The sequence below is a fragment of the Lissotriton vulgaris genome, chromosome 3_1 (genome assembly GCF_964263255.1).
Source record: "Lissotriton vulgaris chromosome 3_1, aLisVul1.2, whole genome shotgun sequence".
Classification (NCBI taxonomy): Eukaryota; Metazoa; Chordata; class Amphibia; order Caudata; family Salamandridae; genus Lissotriton; species Lissotriton vulgaris.
The window spans coordinates 1,028,422,316-1,028,434,331 of NC_141689.1; positions in this window are offsets into that span (position 1 = coordinate 1,028,422,316).

The following is a 12,016-nucleotide window of genomic DNA, read 5'->3' on the forward strand; positions in this document are numbered from 1 at the left end:
CTCCAGCAGATACACAGGGTGAGAGAGAACAGGGCATGAAGGTTATTAGGGAAATTACGAATGGAAACTTAAAGCACCTTTTGAAGTTTAACCAAAACCCAGCAAATGTGCTATTAAGTGCAAAATTTGATTCTACAGGACAGCGAGCAGCTCCCCGCGATTAAAACACGGGGCTACAAGCATTAGTTAACCGGGACCACCGAGGAGCGATTGACGCCCTCGTTGCTAATATAATTTGATTCACCTTACTACAGATGTCTTTATTTTGAATGGCCAGTATTTATTCATTTAAATGGCCGCGTATGAGGAAACTCTTGGTTCCTCTTTTTGAAGTGTCGCCAACTCGCTCTCTCTTCCGCGGAGCCCATGCGCCCCATAATCCTTCATCTCAGCCCTCTGTGTAGGGCCTTCCTTGGTGCCTCGACTCACCCCCCCCCCCTCCCACGCCTGAGTCCTGAGGAAGACCCCATAGTAAGGTGGCAACTAACCTACACTGTTCTGGGGTCGAAACGTCGACTTTTCCTTTTTACCAGCCCACCAACAACAGATGATTGTTACTGTGTGTATATATATATATATATATATATATGGGCATGGCTAATAACTGTTCGAAATTTTCTATGTGGCTGAATAATATACCCTTTGGAGGCAAACTCCAATTTGTGATTGCACCTTCCTTCTGTATTGCTTATACTACTTTATCCTTCCCTGAATCACTTACCTTCCCGACCAACTCCCTTCCTTCTTCTGGGCACAATATTAATGTGATATTGAAAGTAATGTCTTTGATGTTTCTGCTGGAATGAGGATGTGATTAAATAACATCTCTATGTAATTTTTTGTATGATTTTCCTTATGCATATTATGTGAAACCATTTTTTAAACAATTGTGTATTGGGACCACTATTTCCTGTACCATTGAATACCCAGGTCCCGGTACTTTTGGGTCTACCCTTTATGTAACATCAATTCATATGAGGCCTGCTGCATGGTTCAAGGCGTCACCTCCCGCTCGATGGACCAGGTTCCCGCCGTGGCTGGCCCCCCTTGCATTGCTGCCTTCCATGTCTCCTCCGCACCCACCACATCTCGGTCGTTAATGCTCTTGCTCAATCCTGTTCACAGGGCATGCAAGGCGGAATTATTCGGGTCCTGCCGCTGTTGCATCAAATGTGACTGGCAGTTCTATCTGCTTTCTGATGTTTGTAAACTCGTAACTTGCGTGCTGCCTGGCTAAACACTTTTAAGATCCCAAAGACGAGACCTATTGGCTATGCCAATGCTTGTTTATCATTGAAATGAGGTGGAGGCCTACTAGGCCACTCGTGTAAAATCCAACTTCTATGACCCTCATGACGAGCGGCCCATTCTTTTCTGATCCATGTACTAACTACTGTTTGCACAGGAACCAAAATCACAAGATTTGTGATAGTTACCACATGACTTGCAATTTTGCTCTGGTAAATTTCGACAGGTGAAATTTGACAATGTTTACCGGGGGAAATGCATGGTAATTACCAGTATATGCAGATTTTGCTGTGCACAACTTGTAATAGGCATTAATGTTGCAGCTTTTAAATTCGGATCCCCGTAGTATCGGATTCTAAGAGGTGCAATAAAAATGTCCTTCCCAGTTGAGACACTTATAATGAGGGCTATTGTATTTGTCTAGTCCTTTTTGCTAACACTATGTGTGTGTTAATGGTGTTGTTGAATGTGCCTTACATATAAGGTGTGTGTTAGTGACCCTGTTTGCATACCCTGACCTTGCCTTCCCACAAGATGGCGTGTGAGGATTAGGTTACCAAACAGTGGAAGTGTATTCCTCACATTCCTTCAGCTGGAGAACAAACATTTGGACACTAAAGTGATGGTATGGGGAACATGGCTTCTACAGATATTATGTGCGCCCTTTTGCTTTTCAAGGAGATGGTGATTACTGTTTCTGAACACTGCCACATGGTGGATGTCAGGGTGGGAAATCAAGCTCTGGTGTGCAAGTTGCTATACAATATTTGAGACCTTCTCTCTTATTTTTTTTGCATTACTCCTTCAGTAGAGTATTTCATGTCTACCTTGATAAGCATCATGTAAGGAAACAGTGTTTTTGCAGGTTTCTCCCACTTTCTGCCCCCATTTGGAGCACTAGTTGCAGGTTTTCAATTCTGAAAGTGCACTGAATCCAGCTACCAAGCCCTCAGTGCCAGTATTTTAACCCATTACAAACTATACATCGAATTGGCTATCTCAAATTGGCAAGGACTGACTTGCTTATAACTCCGTAGAGAATGGTACCCAGGATACCAAGGGCATGTAAGGAAGAGTGTTCACCCAGGGCTGCAGCACTGATTGTGCCACTCTGTGTATGACAAACAATAAAATGGCTCACAGCCTGCCACTGCAGACCAGAAGGGTAATGGTCACACTTCCAATTCGACTTTACCATTACCACTAGTAGCAAAGCCACCACTTCCCTTAACAATTTAAGTAAGTCTCCCCTAAGGAAGGCCTATAGAACCCTAAAGCAGGGAGCTGTATATTATTAAGTAGAATATGTATCTTTATATAATGTCTTAAAAGTAATCCTTCCAAGTTGTCGTTCTGCTGTGGAAAAGTTTTTAGCTCCATTGGCTAATACAGGTTTTTTATTGAGTTTTTGCACATATACACCACAGAGAACATATGGCATACACATAATTGCTGAAATACAGAAAAGAAAGTGCCATTTCTAGAAACAAACTAAGAGTGTTAGAGCAATTGGGGGATATCTTGTGCTTATTTGCGGTCACATCACACAACTGCAGTATAAACCTTTTCTTACTGATTGCCTACTGTGTCATTACAACATGGAGGTTCTGACCCTTCCTCACCACTCGAGAAGAGACACGAGACTTTTACATTGCAATTCCCAGCATCCTCCTGGTGAGCCATCCACGACCTAGTGTGAGCAGAACAGCAATTCTTTGATTGCAGGTGGGGAAAATCTATTTGCAACACAGCTATCTCTATGGTGCGGGCATATGCGCGGGAAATCCAGGCTTTGCTGCCGAAGCAAGCCCAGGAGGTGAACTAACCCTATATATCCTTGGGCCAGGACCTAAGCGGCATAGGCTCCCAGAAGGTGGATAATTGATCCAGACAATACGTGACGTCCTACAGCCATGTTTTAATATTGAGGAGGGGTACCTGCCCCAATGTACAGCTACTATGCGCTTAGCCAGTAGAAGCACCATGTCGATCAGACGCCAATTGGCAGGTGGGGTGGCCTTTACATATTCCTGTAGAGCCATTAACGGGGGGCAACTTAACTCCCGACCAGTTATGTCTGCAATGTGTTGAAACAACTCAGCCCAGAACCCTGCAATCAGTTGCCATGTACACGCCAGGTGCAGGAATGTGGCCCGAGGGGCCCTACAGGGCCAGCATCAGTCATGAAGGCATAGATCCTTCTGTTGCAGCTGCACTGGTGTGCAATATACACAATGTAAACATTTAGAGTGTGTCAGTATCAGACGATAATTCAGGGAGAAGAATTTAAGGGGGTCGCAGAAAAACAAACACTAAGTCATTGTAATGGAGTGGTCCAGATCCACCATCCAGGCATCTATGGGTGGTCCCTGGGGAGGTGGGTTGGGTAGTAGTGTTGAGGCGCATTACTATCTTGCGAGCAGAGGAGTCAGTAAGTATGTGCTCTAAAGCAGGGGGGGGCGGGAACGTGCCATGCATTGCGCATTTGGTAACACAGTAGTGCACCCAGGAACGTTATTTGTGAGGACTAGGCAACTTCCAGTGGGAGGAGGCACTGGCTGTCTGGATATAAGTCAGAGAAAGTGTTAATGCAAAGTTAGCGAGCTCATCTAGCTGCCCCTTAGTCTAATAGCGGGGGGGATTTGAGGGCTTTTGCCCAGCAGGAATGACGGGGTATATAAAGTAGTGAGTTTTGTTGCCCTCTTATGCCCATATGAGAGTCTCGACCATGTCGAATTCTAGTCTGGGATTCTGGTAGTTCAATCAATCAATCAATACATTTGTATAGTGCACTACTTACCTGTGAGGGTCTTAAGGCGCTGGGGGGCGGGGTGCTGCTACTGCTCGACTAGCCAGGTCTTGAGTAGCTTCATGAAGGTATGTAGGTCCTGGGTCTGCCGTAGGAGGATGGGGAGGGTGTTCCAGGTTTTGGCGGCGAGGTGGGAGAACGATCTGCCGCCGGTAGTTGCTCTTCGGATGCGGGGATGGTTGCGAGGGGGGCGTAGCGGAGCTGGCAGTTCGGGGTGTAGAAGGTGAGTCATCTGTTGAGGTATGTCGGTCCGGTGTTGTGGAGTGCTTTGTGTGCGTGGGTGAGGAGCTTGAAGGTGATCCTCTTGTTGACGGTAAGCCAGTGCAGGTCTTTTAGGAAGTGTGTGATGTGGCTGCGGCGAGGGATGTCGAGCACCAAGTGTGCAGAGGCGTTCTGTATGCGTTGTAGTCGTTTCAGGAGTTTGGCCGAGGCTCCTGTGTAGAGGGCGTTACCGTAGTCCAGTCTGCTGCTGAGGAGGGCCTGGGTGACCGTTCTTCTTTTTTCAGTGGGGATCCAACTGTAGATCTTGCGGAGCATGCAGAGAGTGTTGAAGCAGGAGGACGAGACAGTGTTGACTTGCTTTCTCATGGAGAGTGTTGAGTCAAAGTTGAACCCTAGGTTGCGTGCGTGGTCGGTGCTGCTCCTAGTGCGGTCCGCCACCAGGAGGCGTCCCATGTCGAGGGAGTGGTAGTTATGATAAAAGGCAGTGATTAAAGGACATGCGGCGGCCCGATCCTTCTCGATTGCCACCTGTCGCTGGAATGGTGTTGGGTATAACCAGAAATGAAGAAACTGTGCTTGTGCTCGGTATGCATAAAGTGTGAGATCCGGGGCCCCCAGTCAGGTCTGTGCCAACTGAGGGTGAGAAGTTCCCAGGATACTCTGAGTTCTTTGCACGCCCATACCAGACTAATCATGGAGGTTTTTAGACGCTTGAAAAATTGTGAGGTGAGCAGCATAGGGATGTTTGCCAAAAGATACAGAACTACCGTTTTTAGGTCCCGCCTATGCAGCGTGCAAGCGCTGCTTTGGAGTGACCTCTTAATATCGCTCCAAGCTTTTGTTCAAACATGTGCATGTTAGACGTTTCCCTTGCAGGAACGAGCAGCAGCGCCATCTGTTTGCAATTATCGCACTCACTCCCGCAAGGTAAACGCTGTGCATGGACTGAGTCTCGAAGCCACGCGTAAAGACATCGTGGCATCTGCTTCCTCTTTCCCCTTTTTTTGTGAAACCCACAGTGCTGCTGGTGAAGCCGCCTGAGCTGCAGTGCCGCGTTTGGCCACTGGGGGCCACCCGCCTCCACGCAAACACATACACATCCAACAGCAGCCCTAAGGAGGCAATCATGGTGAAACTGGGGCTGATACATGTTACACGCTGGAATGACCTGCCGTGCGAGCCCTGGATCAGTCTCGGATGGGGCCTTGAGAGCTGCCCGTGTTCCTTGTTAGTGGTTTTCCCGAGGGTTCAATGTACAACTGTCTGTGACTCCGAGTTGACTCTCTTTCCCGTTGTGCGCGAGGGGACGACGCTGCAAGGTATGCTCCAACTATGTAAACGGGATGTTATTTTTTCTGTACTGTTTTGTACACCACTCTGCTAAGCCTATTTAGGTCCAATGCCCTTTAAAATTCTCTCCTGAAAGTCAAATCGGGTGCGCCCCACTCTCCTCACACTGCAGCATCTTTTTACACTAGCTCGTTCCTATACTCTGGTAAGGGCACCTCTTTTGCTGGAAGACAGTTGAAATGGAAGCAGAAAGCGACTGTGTAGCCTTCTGCGGCTCGGGAGAGTTGCACAGCAGTGGGCGCTGCTGACACGTGCGTCGTTGGCAGTGACGCTGTATGGGGCCCGCGGCAGAGCTGGTTGGAGCATCGATCATGAAAGTGGAACCGAGCCTCGCTCAAGGTCATCGTGACCTCTGCCTCATCCCCTTGAGAGCAGGCAGCAGTGCCACGCTCCATGGGGGCAGCGCGCACGCGCTCAGCTCTTCCTTACTCCCACAGTGCATTTGTTACATAGTTCAAGGACTTGCGCATGACCTGGTCCTGCACTCAAGAGCCAAATCCAAGTGGCCAGATGCCCACAGCCCCGTCGTTCAACATCACCACACCCACTTTCTTCACTACTCTTCTTGCCATCCGCAGCAGGTAGTGACTTTGCTCGCCCTCCTCCTTCGGGTTCCACTAAGCCCTCTGGGAGGCTGAAAACTCATCGAGTTGCCGAAAAAATATTAAAATGTCACCTCCCACTGCAATAAACGGTGTGATACTGGATTTTCCAACTACAGACTATCCACTACATCTGAAACGGGGTTAGAAGCAGTTTTCTCTAACTGGCCACCCAGTTTGTGGCCCACTTTGTTAGTATTAGTGGCAATGCACTCTTCTGCCAGCCAGCGGTGCTGGGTGGGGGCTGGACACCAACGTTTCCTCACTAAAGGCATAGTGGATATGTGTCAGGCTGTCTGAAAATACAACAAATGCTGACAGGAGAAAAACATTAGAGTGGTTGGTTCTTTTATTGTTCATTCTGTAGCTAACTCATGTTTTATGGGGGTGTTGCAGCACCTTACGGTCCTCTAGTTCCAGCTTCAGACTTTTAAAATACTTAAGTAGTTACATCCTGGTAGTTTCCTTTTCATTTCACTCCGACTTCCATGCATTACTCTCCTGCCACTTTGCGGGACTTCAGAATCCACCCCAAGCTCCAGTCTCCTAATTAGAGTTAGGATGTAAGGTCAGACTTTAAGCAGTTTATGAGAACCACATATTTTCATTATCTGAACGGAAATGTCATGCTATTCTTTCAGAACTCCACTCGCCATAATTTCTAACATTGCAACACAAGAGATCACAAAGCCTGTGAAGTAGACATGTACCATTAGTGGTCACCCGTTAATAGTGCCAATTAACGCAAAGATGTGGTCATGCAAGTTTTCATGACACTACACTCATGCAGAGTAATAAGCTGCATCAATCACACTGTACCGTAATGAAATGAAATGAAAAGGTCATTTATAGAGCGGGATAGCTACCCTGAGGCGTCCTACCGCTGTAGACATGTGCTTGTAGGGGGAAGAATTAAAATTAATCGGTTTTCTTAAAGAGCAGAGTTTTTAGTTTTTTGCGAAAAGATAAGAGATTGGGCTCTGCGTGCAGATGATAGGGCACAGAGTTCCACCGTTTTGAGGCGTTGTACGAAAAGGACCGGCCTCCGCATCTGGCTCTCTTAATCCTGGGTACTGTGACTAGGGAAGAGGATGAAGATCTAAGCTGTCTGGCGGGGTTGAATGAAGTAATAAATGAGTGGTTGGTGACAGCTCCAGTTTTCCAGTGTGCTCGGTGACTTATGCAGAGGGTCTTGAACTCGATTCTTTATCTGACCGGGAGCCAGTGAAGGCTCTTCAGGCCGGTTTTCACAGTGAGGGATTTGAAGTAGTGTTCGTGCTGCACAGTTTTGTATGATCTGGAGCGTGTTCAGGGTGGATTGGGGGGCCCCCTAAGTACAAGGGATTCCCAAAGTCCAACCTGGAGAGAACAAGCCCCTGGATCATTATCTGTCTGGCTTGGAAAGGCAGTAAGAGGAGAATCTTATGTATGAGCCTGAGTAGGCCAAAACAAGTAGCAGATAGTTTGGCAGCTTGGGCATTAAAATTGAGGGATTTGTCCAACCAGATGCCAAGGCTCTTCATTTTATCTTTTGGTAGGGGGGGGGAGCCGAGACAAATGGGCCACAGTGACTTGATCGAGAGCAGAGAGGGATTACCTAGGAGCATATGCTCGTTTTTTTCGCCATTGAGTTTGAGGCACAACAAGGTCATCCATTTGGAGACTTCTTCCAGGCAGGCCCTAAAATTGTATGACACCGTATCCAATTGATTGAGGGCCACCACTAGCTGAGTGTCATCTCCGTAGGTAATGATTTTTATTCCATACGGACGGACTACCTCAGCTAGGGCTCAAGGAAGAGCCCTGCGGTATGCCGCAGAAAAGATGCTTGCTCGGAGAGGTGGTGTTGCCCTCGAACAGTTTGAAAGAGCGGTCAGAGAGAAAGAATCTCAGCCAGGAGATGGCTTTTCCTGAGATCCCTATGCTGGAGAGCCGGTGGAGTAAAATGCTGTGGTTGACAGTGTCGAAGGCGGCACTTAGGTGAAGGAGGATTATAGCGGCCGATTCCCCCTGATCTAAGATCTTCCTTGCCTCCTCAGTCACTGCCAACAGCGCAGTGTCGGTCCCATGCATGGGACGGAATCTAGTCTGAGAGGCGTGGAGCATGTGATTGGCCTCGAGAAATTTCACTAGTGTGGTGTTAGTGTGCTTCTCCAATATCTTACTCAACCAGGGGAATAGGGATATTGGTCGGTGGTTACTAGAATTTGTCTGGTCAAGGTTGGGTTTTTTGAGAAGGGCCTTCACCATGGCGCACTTCCAAGGAGGGGGGACAGAGCTAGTGGATAGGGAAGCATTGAGCAGATTGAGTACCGTCGGAAGAATCTTGTGGCTTGCTAAGGTCAGAGAACGTGGGTGGGCTGGATCATTGGGAAAACCTGATTTAAACTGTGGCAGAATAGACTCTAATATGGAGAGGCTGAGAAGAGGAAAGGATTCAAAGATGGCCTGGGGTAGAGTGTTTGAGATGGATGGGGTGGTTGATTGGACAGTAGTAGGGATAGGGGGAAAGAAGTGTAGATATTTTGAGTTTTTTGGAAGAAGAACTCCGCCAGATTGTTACAGCGGGCTTGAGTATTAGAGGGGTCAAGGGGCTGTTCTGGGAGTGTAAGAAGGGTTTTAGCAATGCGATAGATCTCTTTTGGTTTGGAGGCTGCTGCGTTGATTTTTTCTACAAAGAAAGCTGATTGTGCCAGTTTAATCTCGTTTTTAGGTCGAGGACCATAGTCTGCGCTTGCGCATTCTCGGTCAGAGATTTAATGTTACTTAGTATGGGGGCATAACCCGCCCCTCTTCTCTATTGGCTGGCCTCGTAAATGCTGGCCAGCCATTGGAGGAGAGGGGCATCACTCACTTTAAGCCCCGTCTTTTCCCGATTCGGGGGCGTTTTTTTTCTCTTCTTTCTCTCCCTGACGTCATCGGGAGAGAGCACACCCCTCATCACGCTGCCTGCACACTCAATTTCGTGAAAAAACGGGGTTGACCCGGTGTCCCTCAGAGCCTGGGTAGTTAATGATTGAATAAAAAATGGTTCTGTCTGGTAGCTGAACAACTAATTTGCAAATGCTAACTGTATGCAATATAGCAAACTCCCTCTGACAAGAATTTTTAAAAATTAATTCAAAACAACTCATAAATGACTGTCAATATCTTAATAAAAGTAGGCCATCAGCTAATATAAATTTACAGAATCCTAATTGTTTCTTGTCAATTTGTCGGGATTCTGGAATATTAGGGCCAGTAGGAAAATGTTCCTGATGGCATTCTTTAAAGTCAAACTTGTATATATTTGTATAAATTGTCTATACTGAAATTTATTATTGTACATATTGTGTGTCACGTGATCACTATTCACTACTGTCACTTTTTGCACTTTTATTAAGATATTGACAGTCATTTATGAGTTGTTTTGAATGAATTTTGAAAAATATAAAGATAAAACCAGCTCTATACAGGCTTTCTTTTCATTCATTGTAAGAACCTGTTGTGAATTCTTGTCAGAGGGAGGTTGCTATATTGCATGCAGTTAGCATTTGCAAATTAGTTGTTCAGCTACCCGACAGAACCATTTTTTATTTAGCCTGCACACTCAAGTCAGCTCTCTGATTGGTGTTCCTTATTAACCAATCAGAGGGCCGACTGGCGCATGCAGGCAGCGTGAGCAGACTCTGCTCCCAGACCCTTGACTCGGCTCGTCGCTCGTCCACTTTTGATGAGGAGGCTTGACTGCAGCAGGGCAAAGCAGGAACCCATACGGTAAGAAGCACCCGTTGTGCAGTCGTGACTCTTGGACATGCTGCACGCGGCACTGATTGCATGTTTCCCCCTTATCTTCGTGTCTTTCAGCCTTTTAAAACATCCGCCGCTCGCTGGACATCAAACGGTACAATCGTTTCGCAACCCTTCATTGCCTTGTGCTGGCTATAGTTGTAAACACTTATCCCGTTCAAAATTTACCATCTCGTGTTTTCAAGCATTCAATAGCTTTCATGTTAAATTGGACGGTAGAGCCTCACCCACTCTTCTATTTGTCAGATCAAGTCCATGTTCGAAAAAAGTGAACCATGTGTCCTGCCCCCTCGTTGCTCGTGCTTGCTCCCCTCTCGTTGCTTGTGCTTGCTGTCCTCCCCCCCTCGTTGCATGTGCTTGCTGTCCTGCCCCCCCTCGTTGCTTGTGCTTGCTGTCCTGCCCCCTCATTGCTTGTGCTTGCTCCCCTGACCCCCCCGTTGCTCGTGCTTGCTGTTCTGTCCCCCTCATTGCTCATGCTTGCTGTCCTCCCCCCTCGTTGCTTGTGCTTGCTCCCCTGCCCCCCGTTGCTCGTGCTGGCTGTCCTACTCCCCCTCGTTGCTTGTGCTTGATGTCCTCCCCCCTCGTTGCTTGTGCTTGCTCCCCTACCCCCTCCATTGCTTGTGCTCGCTGTCCTGCCCCCCTTGCTGTCCTGCCCCCCCTCGTTGCTCGTGCTTGCCGTCCTCCCCCCTCGTTGCTTGTGCTTGCTCCCCTGCCCCCCTTGCTCGTGCTTGCTGTCCTGCCCCCCTCGTTGCTAGTGCTTGCTGTCCTCCCCCTCTTTGCTTGTGCTTGCTCCCCTGTCCCCCGTTGCTTGTGCTTGCTGTCCTGTGCTTGCTGTCCTGCCCCCTCGTTGCTTGTGCTTGCTGTCCTGCCCCCCCTCATTGCTTGTGCTTGCTGTCCTGTCCCCTTGTTGCTTGTGCTTGCTCCCCTGCCCCCCGTTGCTCGTGCTTGCTGTCCTGCCCCCCTCGTTGCTTGTGCTTTCTGTCCTACCCTCTTGTTGCTTGTGCTTGCTCACCTGCCCCCCCTCGTTGCTTGAGCTTGCTGTCCTGACCCCCCCCCCCCCCCCCCCCCCATTGCTTGTGCTTGCTCTCCTGCCCTGCTATTGGCATTGTAAATGACAATGCCATTTATTTATGTTTAAAAAAAAAAACATAAATAAAAATAATGTCATGAGCAATGCCAATAGCTCTAACTTTAAAAATGCAGAGACCATTGCATTATAAATGCTTGTTATAAGTTCTGAGCATTTCTCTGTAGGAAGTTTTTCTGGAGGGGGAGAAGTCCAGTCTCCACTTCCTTTCCAGTCTTTTGCATTTACATTTTAGTTCCCGTAATCTAGAGGAGTACCAATGGGAGGTTTTTGAACTGCACTTGGATTCTGCGCATTTCAGGGGGCGTACTGAGTCTAGAGAGTGAGAGATCCAGTTGTTATATTCCTCGTTTGCGGACATGGGATCTGGGTTGTTACATGGTCTGGTATGATCTAGAGCTGTAAGCAGGTGTCCAGCGGAAGTTTGGCCCAGTTTCTTTGCATGCGTGTTATAGTGTTGAGAGGGGGGCGCCGGTCGGGGGCGATCCTAACAAGAGGGATCAAGTGGTGGACGGACCACGGGATGGGCGAGGGAGTACCTACTTTCAGATCTGTGAATTTACTAAAATTAGGATCGAGTAGATGGCCTTTTATGTGGGTTGGGTCGAGTACTAGTTGGGCCAATAGCAGGGCTGAGAGACTCGCGAGCAAGTGTAAGGCAGTGTGGTTGGAGGTGTCATCAAAGTGAATGTTGAGGTCTCCTAATAGGGTAAAATTCGCTGGTGTACAAGCTAGGCTGGCCATGATGGAGGGGAGGCTTTTGGCGAAATCTCCTAAGGTTCCGGGTGGGCGATATGAAAGGACCCCCGAGAACGTGTTTGTGGGAGCGAAGTCTATTGCAAACAGGAGACTTTCACAATCCAGTATCAAATTGAAGGAACCGCGACACTGGTAGCAGTCCCTGTAGAC